Source organism: Artibeus jamaicensis, unplaced genomic scaffold, assembly GCF_021234435.1.
Source record: "Artibeus jamaicensis isolate MK-2021 breed Jamaican fruit bat unplaced genomic scaffold, CSHL_Jam_final contig_233, whole genome shotgun sequence".
Lineage (NCBI taxonomy): Eukaryota > Metazoa > Chordata > Mammalia > Chiroptera > Phyllostomidae > Artibeus > Artibeus jamaicensis.
Window position 1 is genome coordinate 42,173,670 of NW_026521486.1, and position 13,284 is coordinate 42,186,953.

The 13,284-nt window shown below is 35.3% G+C and overlaps 1 protein-coding gene across 1 annotated transcript in view; it reads left to right on the forward strand.

Annotated features, from left to right (window-relative positions):
* Positions 1-13,284, forward strand: part of CNTN1 (contactin 1) — a 313,544-nt gene that overhangs the window by 281,861 nt on the left and 18,399 nt on the right. The gene's annotated exons all lie outside the window — the stretch shown is intronic.

The window sequence follows — 13,284 nt, forward strand, 5'->3', positions numbered from 1 at the left end:
AAGCCAACCATTTAAAACACGTTCCAGTTGGGTACTTGTTAGAGTCTAGGCCATATTAATTCCTAAGAATGAAGGTAGGACTGATAGTCACAATAATATCAATGCCCTGAAGCTTGACATTTCTTCCTTTAGGAGTCACGAACCAAAATTGGCAACATACCATATACTTGCTGATTATTTTCTGGATGTCAAAGTGTGATTAAAATACCATAGTGCATTAAAATGAGACATAATACCAGATCATTAGGTAATAATACCCATACTTTTCTTTGTCAAAAGAAAATTCACTGGACTATTATTCATATTTTTCTAACCCACCTTTCTTTGTCTTACACGTATTACTATAGTAGTGAAATATAAAGACAGCAAATAATGGTTCCTTTACCACCTCCCACTCTATTCCAGTACATCTCTTCTTTCTCTGCAAAATCTAATTCTTTCTCACAACTTTGGATAATTCCAAATAAATATTTGAGCCAGAGATTTCTTCCTTTTTTGAGGCTTGTAGAACTCTGTTATTTGTTTAATTTTTTCTCTGCCTGGATAGATAATATAGTGAGTTTAATTATACAAAATTAAAATTGATGTGAATTAGAAAATTTCATGATAGACTGAAATACTAGAAGATATTAAATCAGAGATGGAAATAATTGCCTTAGAAAAAAGTTAGTTATTTATACCTAAATAAGGGATATTTGTACATTGAATTAATAAAATATATTTTAAGGAAATGCCATAACTTTTAGTCTGACCATAACTGCATAAAGAAACTATAGAATTAACAGAAGGAAATGTCAGATATTTGTATCATTCTATAATTTTTTAATTTAAATTTGGATTTATTTGCAAACTGTTTAAATTATTTATAGTGAGAGCAGCAGTAAACACAAATGGAAAATTTAGGTTTTCTAGGAAATTTAAAAGACTTCTAATTTTTCCTTGTTTCAGTTTTCATGCCTAAATGGCATAGCCAGGAATATAATATATTACTAGGTTAATGTTCATTTGAGTTATGCTGTTCCTTCATTCATTTAAGAAATATTCATTAGTTGCCTACAGAACTTAGGCACAGTTCACACACTTACATGTGCTACCATTTACATATTCCCACACCCCTTCGAGCCCAGATGGCAATCATCCCTGTGGGCCTTACTGCAATTCAGATATGTTTCTGGGCATTCAATTTTGGCTTCCTTTAGTCCATTCTCAATGCAGCAGCCAGAGAGAGTCAAATCATATAACTCCCCTCTTAGAAAGACATCCTATAGAATAAGATTTAAATTTCTTACTGTGGCCTAGAGTGTCCTATGTATTGGCCCTGTCGTGCTCCCTCACCTCGATAAGGGATTTCTCCCTTCCTCCATTAACTTTGCCTCCTTGAACACATCAACATTATTCCTATCCCAAAGCATCTGTACTTGCTCTGGCTGCTGTCTGGAATCTCCGCATCTTGGCATGGCACGTTCATTCTTGTCATTGGTGTTGGTGTTGAGATGTCATCTCCTTAGAGAAGAATTATGTAGCCTTCAATGTCAGATGGCCCCTGACTCATTTTTTGTTATATCATGTCACTGTTTTATTTTCTTTTTAATATTTATAACTATTTAAAATGATCTTAATCATTAATTTATATTGTTGATTGTCTTGAATGTAAAACATTATTACCTGAAAGTAAGTTCCATGAGACATAAGAGCAAGCTTTTGTTTGTTTGTTGTTTTCCTTTTTTCATCCTTCACATCCCCAGCATTTAGAGTATATATCTGGCACAGAACAGGATTTCTAACAAATAATTATTGAATAAACTCATGATTTTTATAGAGTAAAATTCAGTTTAAAATAATTTGGGCAACTTAAACTATAGTTTTGATGTCTAGAATGTGGATATACTTCCCATTAGGCTCATGATTTGTCTTATGTCTTAGGCTAACCCCCAAGGTTATTCTTACAAAGATTAAGACTTTATGTTGGAGATACTGTAGAAAATTTATTAGACATGGCAATCTGTAACTGCACCCCTCTGACCTGAACACTGTTATCTGCCGTCTTAGTAAATTATTCCCCATCAAATGTTTATGGTTTCCATCAAGGCAAATGTACAACTGGAAATGTTTCATCACATATATGCTATTTGTAATAAATTCTATATTTCTCTTAAAAATCTTTTGTTTTTAGACATCATTGTGAGCTAAAATAAGAATAATGTGAAGATAGCTACAATATTTTGAAAATTATTTTTGATGAGCTAATTTGACTTACTACATGTTCACTATAAATTTTACAATAAAGATTGACAGTGGTCCTTGGTCATAAATAAATATCCACAAAGAAGCATGTATTTTATTATTTATGTATGAATGTGCATTTTTTGAGCTTCTGTATTTCTTTTTAGTTTTAAACAGAGTACAGATATTTTAGTCAAATAAGTGCACTTTAAAGACATCTTAAAGTTTGGACTTCCTCTGAAGAAGGAGAAGTGGTCATTAGAAACCTTCAAGGTAGAAATAACATGATCAGATATTTACACTCAAAAGTCACTTCAGTGACTGTGGAAAATATGTATGTAGGGGAGAAAGATGTAAGGAGATGAATTGCAGGGTTATTATCATAGAATGATTAAAAATGAGGATGGTCTGGCTTAGATGGGGTAGCGGTAAAGTCTAGGGGAGGTTCTACAAGAACGAGACATCTTTTCCATTTGATTTAAAGTTCCTATATATTCATTTTGTAGACTTTATGTCTTCTAATAAATCTGTAATTTATCCTGATGTTACCACAGATGATGCAATTTAAACATTTAACCTACTATTTTTGGTAACTCCAAGCTATTAAGTTAAACTATATAACCAAAGCCACTGACTTAAACACTAATGAAAAACACATTTTGTGTTTCCACTTTGTCTTCTTCAATCCACTAGCTAAAGAGGAAAGGCTAGAAAACCATTTTTTAGGTGGAACCTTTAGATGTCTAACTCCATTACTCACATGTCCTCTGATCAGTGCCTAAGATGCCTAGTAAAAAGGAACAAGAGGCTAGTTGGGATGCTTAGAATTAATTCATGTGTTATTAAATTGCAATATTAGCACCATTAATTTTGCAAATATTTCCTCTGTAAGCATTTTTAAGAACCGGAATTGTTTGGAGCTTCATATATATGTGTGTGTGTATGTATATATGTATATTTATACACACACACATATATATGGAGAGAGAGGAAGAGAGACAGAGAGAGACAGAGAAAGAGAGAGGAAGACATGGTAGTCTTAGGTATCCTGCCTTCTTTAATGACAGGATGCTGAATAATTCAATGATCCCTACATCTGTAACTTTGTAAATGGCCTTTATCATTTGTGAAGAAATTGATTACCATGAATAAATTAAGTAAACATAAATATTTGAAATGGTATATTATATAACAGATGAAGGCAATTCTTGTAAGTCCACCATCATAAATTTAAAATGTTATCTTTGTGATTATGACACATCCAATATCACTAGGAAAATGCTGTCTCTCCAACCATTTGAAATAACCAAATAGTTTATTTTTTTTACTACATTTTCTGTGGGATCAATTTCAGGTTCAAGTGGATTAATCCATCCTATGTATTTCTAGGCCAACAAAGAGCTTACATTTAAGGTTAACTCTAACATACAAGGTGAGCAAAGTAGGGTTACAGTTGTAAAAACACAAAACATAAGAGTTTTTCTTGTACTATTATTTATTAATTATTATATTCTATATGAACAGCTGTAAACATACTTTTGCATGGCCTTATATACATAGCCCTTTCATTAACACTGAACTGTAACTTTCCACTCGAAACCATTTCTCTCAGATTATCATTTCTGAATCAGGAGTTTTTAAAATTTTAATGAAGTCCAGCTTATCAATATTCACTCTATGTACTGTGCCTTGGTGCTGTATCCAAAAAGTCATCACCTCTCCCATGGTCACCTAGGTTTTCTACTATGTTATCTTCCAGGAGATTTATAATTTTGCATTTCATATTTAGGTCTGTGATCCATGTTGAGGTACCTTTTGTAAAGAATATAGAGTCTCTGTTTAGATTCACTTTTTTTCATGTGGATGTCCTTTTAGATTATTTTGGCTCCAATGTATTGCCTTTGTTCCTTTGTCAAAGACCAGTTGACCATGTTTATGTGGGTGTATTTCTGAGCTCTCTATTCTCTTCCATTGATCTGCCTTTTCTTTCACCAATACCACACCACCTTGACTACTATTCTGTATGGTGGGTCTTGAAGTCAGGTGATGTCAGTCTTCTGACTTTGTTATTCTCCTTCAAAGTTATGTCGACAATTCTGAGTCTTTGGCCTCTCCATGCAAGTTTTAGAATCATTATACAAAATAATATTAAAAATTTGCTGGGATTTTTTAAAATTTTACTTATTTATCTTTAGAAGGGAATGGAAGGAGATAAGGAGAGAAATATCAATGTATGGTTGCTTCTGGTGCATCCCCTGCTGGGAACTGGTCCCTGCTGGGAACTGGCCTGCAACCCAGGCATGTGCCCGACTGGTAATCGAACCGTGATCTTTTGGTTCGCAGGCCCGTGCTCAATCCACTGAGCTACACCAGCCAGGGCCTTGCTGGGATTTTGATTGGTATTTTGTTGAATTGGTCAAGTTGGAAAGAATTGACATCTTGACAATATTGAATCTTCTTCCCTATCTTTCATGGAACTTTGCTAAAATATTTATTTGGTGAAAGAATATGAGATCTGTCCAGAAGGTATCCAGCGTGAAATATGAAAAATGGAAATATTTATTGAAGATACAAGATACAATAAACATTGTACATGGGAAAATAACCCCTCACTCCTCTTCAAAGTAGGCACTTTGGGACCTCACACAGTTCTCCCAGTCACCACCAGCTGCCCTGTTGTATCTTCCTGAATCTCACCAATGGTCTGAAATCTCTTCCCTTTCAAAGATGATTTTAGTTTTGGGAAAGTCAGAAGTCACAGGGCACCAAATCTGGGGTGTGGGAGGACTGAGTCACCTAGGTGATTTGATATTTTGCCAAAAAACTCTTTATGAGATGTGATGCATGACTAAGCATGTTGTTGTTATGAAGCTACCAATCACCAGTTGCCCATAGCTGCAGCCTTCTGAATCATCCAAATAGTTTCCACAGAGGAATTTTCAAGTGTAATGCAAAATTTGATGCAGATTTGTTGCCTTACTTGCTCAGTCATTTTGAATGTGACAGCTACACAGTACACAGGCTCACTCAATAGTATCTATCCCCCCTACTGGCAAGTACAGTGAAGTGGTCATTGTTCACGCATGTGCATTCCAGTCCACTCTTCTAGGCTGCCAGGTTACACTGATGCCATGCCAACCATTCTCATTATAGTAATAATGGTCGGACTTTTTCCAGACAGACATCATATGAACAAAGTAGTATTTTGGGCATCTCTGAATTTGACTTTGAGCAGTGAATCATTGCCCTGATTATTGTTAATGCAACTCTAAATGACTCAGGTTTGCTCCAGGAGTTGAGAATACACAGAATTCCCAGAGTCTTACTTATCTTTTAGTAGCTTTGCACCGTAGCCCTAGAAGCAGATTTTACTACTTTGCCAGGCCATATATAGCACCTCTGCATCTAAACTGACTTGGATTTTTCTGAATCTTCCTCAGAGTTTCTTTTAGCTACCTAGTAAAAGAAACACGACAGTCTTAGCGTATTATTTTGTGTTCATTTCCTTACAAAAAGAAATAATTTGTTTGGAAAATTTCTCAGTGGGTAGATTATAAGAATAGAAAGGATTATTTTAAATTGTCTTCCTAGATTTACTCAATTTTGGTTTGTGAAATACAGTCTTATTCTCTGGAACTATACTTTAATATTATAATGTGCAAATACTTTCCTCCGATGAATAACACTTACTTTAAAAATTACATATTTGCATAACACTTTTGTTCTCTAAGAAGTTGATTAATAAACAATAAACAATAACTATCAACAAGATGACAGGCATTCTGCTAGGCTATTGTTTACAATAATTGGCCAGCCCTCCCTGAAGCTTGCATTCTCGTGGATATCAGGAAAACAAAGGACTAGCACCAAATAATAAAATTTATTTATATATAGGCTTATTAAAACTTGTAAGAAAAAATAATTGGCTGCTATACAAAAAAGTGGTAGAACTGATTTGAATAGGGTGATTGGGTCAAGCTTCTCTACTTAGGTGATTAGTAGCCTGAAATTTAAAGGAAAGGAGCTAGTCATACAACCATAGTGAAGATAAGAGTCCCAAGAACAGGCAATGGCAGGAAAGAGCTTGCCACGTTCATGAAGTTGAAAGGAGGTCAGCGCTTCTGGTAGTGGCGTGGGATGAGGTACAGAGATGAACAGGGCTGAAGGCCCGGGCTCGATTACATCTCAGACTCCTATCATTCTGCTCCCTTTCTGTCTCCTTCACCCCTTCCTTACAGGCTTTTGTCAGAAGTTTGTACTTTATCCTGTGTTCAGTGGGAAAACACTGGTGTGCTTTCAGGAGATGATGAGCGATGCAGTCTGATTTAAGATCATTTGTGCTGTAGTGGAGAAAATACATTAGGTAGATCAATGGGGGGGCCCATGGAGCTGGTGGGAAGTGAGCAAGTCTGAGGCCCAGTCAGAACAAGCAGATCATCTTTCAGAAAGCATCAACATATAGGGTAATTTGAGGGTTTTATTGCTCTGAATTGCAAAGGAAATTACAAGACCTTTTCCATGATAAATGATTAAAAGATGTATATGGAGGTATTATGTACATTTCAGGGAGGGAAATGAACATTTTAGAATATTACTTATAAAAGTGAAAACCGTGAATGTGCATGATAAAAATATTGGCAAACAAAAGATTCATAAGCTTGCTGGAGAGCATTGTCTCCAACATTACATGTAACGCCTTTGCAAGGCTTGATGCCTCCACAGGACCTCCATGGCTTATGTTCTCTGAGCTACAGTTTCACTACTGTATGTAGTGAGGAGGAATGTACTACTTGCAAACAGCTTGCCAATTGCTATAATCAACAGGTCACAGAATTGATTAAATTGATTTTTTAATCAATTCTGCAGTGATTGAACTAGTTTCAATGAAATTAAGACCACAAGACCATTCTGCAGATTACTTAATGCCCCTTCCTTTCTCTTATCAGTGAAAGATGATACATCTTTTAGAAAAGATGAAACAACTCTGGATATTTTAATCAAGTATTGAATTAATTAGTGCCTTAAAAAACTAAATGTTTCACAGAAGCTAGGAGAGTGAATGTCTGCTAATACTGAGAAAAACAAAACAATTGTAGTCAAAAGGACATGCAGTGGTGGTCCATCTGCCTGCCTCGTCCAGGTGGGGGGTCCCCAATGGCAGTGCCACCACGTTACCTTTGACACCTGTTGGCAGTTGTGGCTTCTGTTTTTCTGTGACCTTCCAATCTCCCCCTAGTGCTTCCCAGTGGCCAGAGAGTCTAGGAAATGTGGCATTCACATTTTTACCTCAGAGATACACAGGAAAACACAGAAACTAGGAGGAACGAGGCTGAAATTCCAGAAGAAAATGCGGCACATCTCCAAAAATTTGCATGACAACCATTGAAACTAACAAGAAGGAGCCAGACAAATTTAGGAGATATTAAATGAAATAAAAGAAACAAAACGAATTGGCTTTAATTTCTAAATTGATTTCATGACATAGAAATTTACATTATTAGAAACATCATTTAATTACAGAACAAGAAACCTGTATTGAAGATACATCATGAAAATATCCGAAAGGAAAATTTACCTAACATATTGAAAATAATGATCAATACCACCTGATCACCAACACTCACATATAACAACACATCTACTATTTTTAGGTACTCCCCATATTATTTTTTCAGTGTTACAACATCAAAACAGACGTCATTATATAGACAAGGGGAGACCCAGAAAAAACAGAATTATCTTCTGGAGGGTGGGCCCCTTGTAATACAGGCTTCCCCGCTAAATAAGTGTTCTAGGAACCCATCTGAAGCAGTGTACCTATGGGTGTTGTTGTGAGAGGCTGTGTTCAGCTTCGGTGGAAATCTTTTGAAGATTCTTTCAACACATTTGCCCATTTCATGATGGGTGACTTATGAATGCACCTGCCCACATCATGCTGAGCGTTCAGCAGTTTTTGACACAAAATGGCATGACCCCCCTGCCCCATCCTCTCTATTCACCTGATCTTGCCCCTAGTGACTTTTTTTTGGTTCCCTTGGATGAAAACAGTCCTCAAAAAGAAACATTTTGCTAATGGGGAAGAAGTGAAACAAAAAATGGCAGAAGCACTAAAAGGCTTCAAAATTAACAAATTCAAAAACTCAAGCAGTGGAAAACTGTCTCATTAGATGTATTGCATCGAATAGAGAGTACTTTTAAGGTAACAAAAGTTTAAACATGTGAGAATAAATACACACTGTTTAATAAATAAATTCTGAGTTGTTTTGGGTCACCCTTCATAGACCTTATTTTCTGAATATCAACATTTTTTTTAAAGTATAGATCCTTAGAAGCAGAATTACTGGATTAAAGAGAAAGACCTTTAAAAGACTTGGCAAATAGTCAACAATTGCCAAATTGCTACCCAAACAGCAATGCCCATGTTTTATCATTGAACAGATTTTCAGATAACATTTTGCAATTCATAACATCTTTGTTAATTAAGCAAAAATACTGTCTGATACATTTTACTTTTAATTACTATTCAAATGACAGTATTATTATGTTTAAAGCTATATATAGTTCCATTTCTATGAAGTTCTGTTTATGTTTTTTGTTTAATATTAACTTCCTTTAAAACTTTAAGATTAATTTATAAAATAGATTTAAAAATTTTCATGCCACATTTATAGCAAACAGTTTTTCAAGTTTGTATGTAGATGTTATTAATGCTAGGTCAATATAGTTTATGCTTTTACACCATAGTGAATTCATATAATAAAAATTTCCAAATAGTGCACATAAGCCTAAGTCAGAATAATAGATATAATATAAATCCATTTATATGAAGTTCAGATTCAGAAAATAATGAAGCAATGTTTAAGGAAGTACATATATGGCATAAGTAGAACTTCTCCCCCCAAAATTGATCAACACAAAATTTAGTACAGCGTTTTGTTGGGGCAGGGAGGGGGAAGAGGGCAGCTGGGAAGAACCATATAGGATGGTAACAGCTGGTCAGTTAACAAGTGGGTTGTGGCTGTTGTTGTTTGCTTATATTTTTAAAATACGCTAATTTGCATCCTTTATTTCAAAAGTGTGAAAATTAAAACAGGGTTGAAAAAGTTAAGAACTAAAGAAAGGTATTAAATTTGGCATTTTAGGGGGCTGTATTAGTTTGCTAGGGTCACCATAACAAAATACTGCAGCCTGGATGGTTTAAGCCTGGACTGAAATCTATTTTCTCACAATTCTGGACACTGGAAGTCTGAGATCAAGTCGTCACAGGTTTGGCTTTTTCCGAGGCCTCTTCCTCTCTTTGGCTTGTAGCTGGCCACCTTCTCCAGGTGTCTTCACACCGTCCTTCCTCCATTTCTGTCCTAACGCCCCCTCCTGTTAGAACACCAGTCATGTTGGATTAAGCCCACCCCAATGAGCTCATCTTGACTAAAGACTCAGTCTCTAAATACACTCAGTCTAATGTATTGGTAGTTAGGGTTTCAACACACAAATTTTTGAGGGGAGAAAATTCAGCCGATGTCAAGGTCCTTGGTATTAAAGACAAAATCTTGCATAAAACAGTGTAGGTAAAAGTCTTACTTCTTTAAGCATACCTCGTAGACCTGAAACTTTAAAAAGGGGAGGCAAAGTTTGTTAACCAGTAGGTGATATTGTGTCTGATAATGACATCTGAAGATAGCTGAAGAAAGTAAAGCAGAGGAAGGTGTGCGGGGGTGGTGAACAAGCCTATCTAGAGCCTACGATTATCAATCAGAGCAGCAAGAAAAGCCTGCCCCAGTGAGGGAACAGTGGGAAACAGAATTCACTGAAGTGAGAGAATAATCCATGTTGTTTATCTTAAAGGAAAAGTACTCCTACTAGAACACATGCCCTGCACTAGGAATATATTTAGAGGTTTAAGAAACATCAGGAGACCAGTGTACCTGGGGCTGAGCAAACCATGGGGAGAGTGGACATAGGAGACTGGAGAGGTTAGATGGGACCTGAACAACAAGGTTTTCAGGTCCCGGCTAGGGACTTTGAAGTTTTCTTTAATTGTGTTGAGAAGGCATTCAGATAAGCATTTTAAAGTAGAAAGTAGACATGATCAGGTTTATATTTTACAAATCTTACCGTAGTTATTCTTTAAAAGGAAGTAGCCATCTCATGAATGGTGGGAAAAACCTCTGTGAGGTGAATCTCTGCAAACAGGGAGGGTAGTTAAAAGCCAAAAAGTCATAGCAGCAGCTTTGACTAAGGTGGTCACAGTAAAAAAAAAAGTAATAAGTAGTTATAGTCAGGATTTATTTGGAAGATGGCCCAACAATATTTTCTGATAATTTGATAAGGAGTATGGAAAAGTATTTGACATAACTCTAAGAATTCAGTTTGACTGACAGAATCATTTACTAAAATGTTTAATTCTGTTAGATAACAAAATTATCTACTTTAAGAGAATCATCTATTAAAAAATAGATGATTGGAAATAAAGGTTAGGAGTTTCAATTTTAACATACTGGTGTATGCTATCTCTGTCCAAATGACAGCCAGGTGGAGACAGATTTTTTTTAATCATCTAGCAAAACTGAGAAACCAGCTGAGATCAGATAAACTTGTCAGAGAACTGTTCGGCAGAATTATTTAACTATCTACAGCACATACCGGCCTGAGTGCAGAATCAGAGATGGCAGATGGCTGTTGGTGTTGCCCAGAGTGGCAAATTACATGGCTAATATAGTAGGAGATCAAGGGAGGCAAGGATTCATTACTTCTAGTTAAAGAACAATTTAAATATGCACACAGAGAGTTTGTATGTATTAGAGTATTTTTCAGCTGTCAGTAACAAACCCTCAATTCAAAATTGCTTGAGAGATAGGTGGCGTTTAGGCCTTGATGAGATCAATGTCTCAAAAATATAATCAAGGACCAGTGTTCCCCCCCTCTTTATTCACTTGAGGGGGCTCATAGCTAGCTTCATGCTTAAGCTCGTCATTTCTGCAGTTGCAAGACAGCTGCAGCAGTGCTGGGAATTATTGCATGCAGCCCCAGTACTGTCCAAGGAAGGAGGGGTCTGTGACTTTGAAGTTCTATTTTAAAATGAAGGATTTGTCCCAGAAGCCTCTGAGAAGAGCTTTCCCATATTCCCCAGAATCAGGTCACAAGTCTATCCTTGAAATACTAAAATGGCATTTCCGTGGTTGCTTGCAATAATCATGATTTACTGCTGGTCTGGGGATGGGAAAGCCTTGGTTGAGAAGTGAACATCTGAACAAAAAATGAAGAGTGTATTGGCAAGGAAACAGAAATAAGAAGGTTTCTTCTTAATATTCAAAGTTAAATAATGAGGTAAATAAACATGGATGTTGGAAAGGGAATGAGAAGAAACTAGGTCAAGGAACAGCATTAAAATGCATAAGGAGAGGGATGCAAATTTATAGGAAAGATACAAATTCAGCTTCAAAGCATAAAATTTAGGCAGGATTATATTTTATTGCAGTAACAAGAGTTGGTTATCAATATGGATCCTGGTATTAAAACAGGGGTTCATGACAGTGAACAAGTTACCAAGGGTTATGTCAATAAATTAAATGGAGAGAACTCAGATTCAAAGTCAGTAAACACACGTTCACTCTTTAAAAATGTCTTTGACACTACTACTGTTAAGAATATTTAAGTAGGAAATAGAATGTTTAAGGAACAGTTTAAGTCATTACTCCCGTAAGAAAATTGTGTTTTGCTTTGTTTTATATTTAAGATTAGATACTCCATAATATTCAAATTTTATGAGATATTCCTGTCCCCTCCAGAGCTACATTTCGTGGTCTTTTTTAAATTTAGAAGGTTGTAGTAACAGAGTAGAAAATGGAGAGAATATTGCTGATAGAACTGAAATTAGAACCTAGTATGAGAAGGAATTCCCAGATACAATAAGTGCTTTGAAAAAGGAGGTTGTAAATAAAGGAATTTATCATTTTTGAACATGTAATTACATTGAAGAAGTTTCTGAAGATGAAAAAATAGTTCTAAGAGAAATACCTTGATTCAAAGATAGGTTTTATTTTTCTGAATTTTGGGTAACAGCAAAATTCTAGTTTTGCTAGGTAGTAATCTGTTTATTTTATCTTGTTTGCATAATACCAAGCTTTGTAGAATGTCATCATACAGTTTGAACAAATTTTGAGGGCTCATAATATTTGGCATTAATGAATTTGTCATAAGAAAATGAATAATTTTGTGCAATGGTATACCTTATATGCATAATTTTAATTATTAGTAGGTTCAATTTTGCATTTTTATGTCAGAATATTAGTGGCATAAAATTATATAAAGATATCTATTTGTATACTCAAAGGGATTTTAAATATTCTATGATCCAAAGGAAGGAATATTAATATAGATGTACCTCCCCTCAAATTATAAGATATTACATTATATTCTCTCCTGAAATAAGAGCAACAAATAAATGAATTAAAATAATTATATTATCTTGAATTGTTATATGCATCAACCATCAAAACATCACTTCAAAATTAATTTTCCTTTGAGACAATACAGGCTATATTAAAATTTGTAACACTCTCAGACAGTTGTTTGTGCTGAGAGAGTTGGGTTTTAAATTTTCCCTCCTGAGGTTTGACACTTACCCACTGTAACATAAATTTGAAACCATTTAGAAAAGAAAATGATTTTGTTATTGTTAAAAAATCAAACCCTGGAAGTTTCTCACAAGTAGATCTGGAAACCTTTAATGTTATAATAAGAGAGAATATAAAACACTTCAACTGGAAAGTGATATATCAACATATTAAAATGGTCCATTTGATACTACATTAGGGACCAACATTAGTGATTTATGAAGGAATGTTTAGGTCTCAAAATACTTCCCATATTTGGGTAAGGCTGGAAGCCAGGCCCCTTGGTAGGTTATTCACAGTGTGAAAGCGATGCAGTGGACCAAAGGACATTCCAGAGGCACTTTTTACAGACACCTTCTGCAAAATGAGCCAGACCAAGAGAAAATAAATCATTTGCAACATATTCCAAGAGTATGACTTTCTCTAGCCAGTAGTCTACCTATAAGCT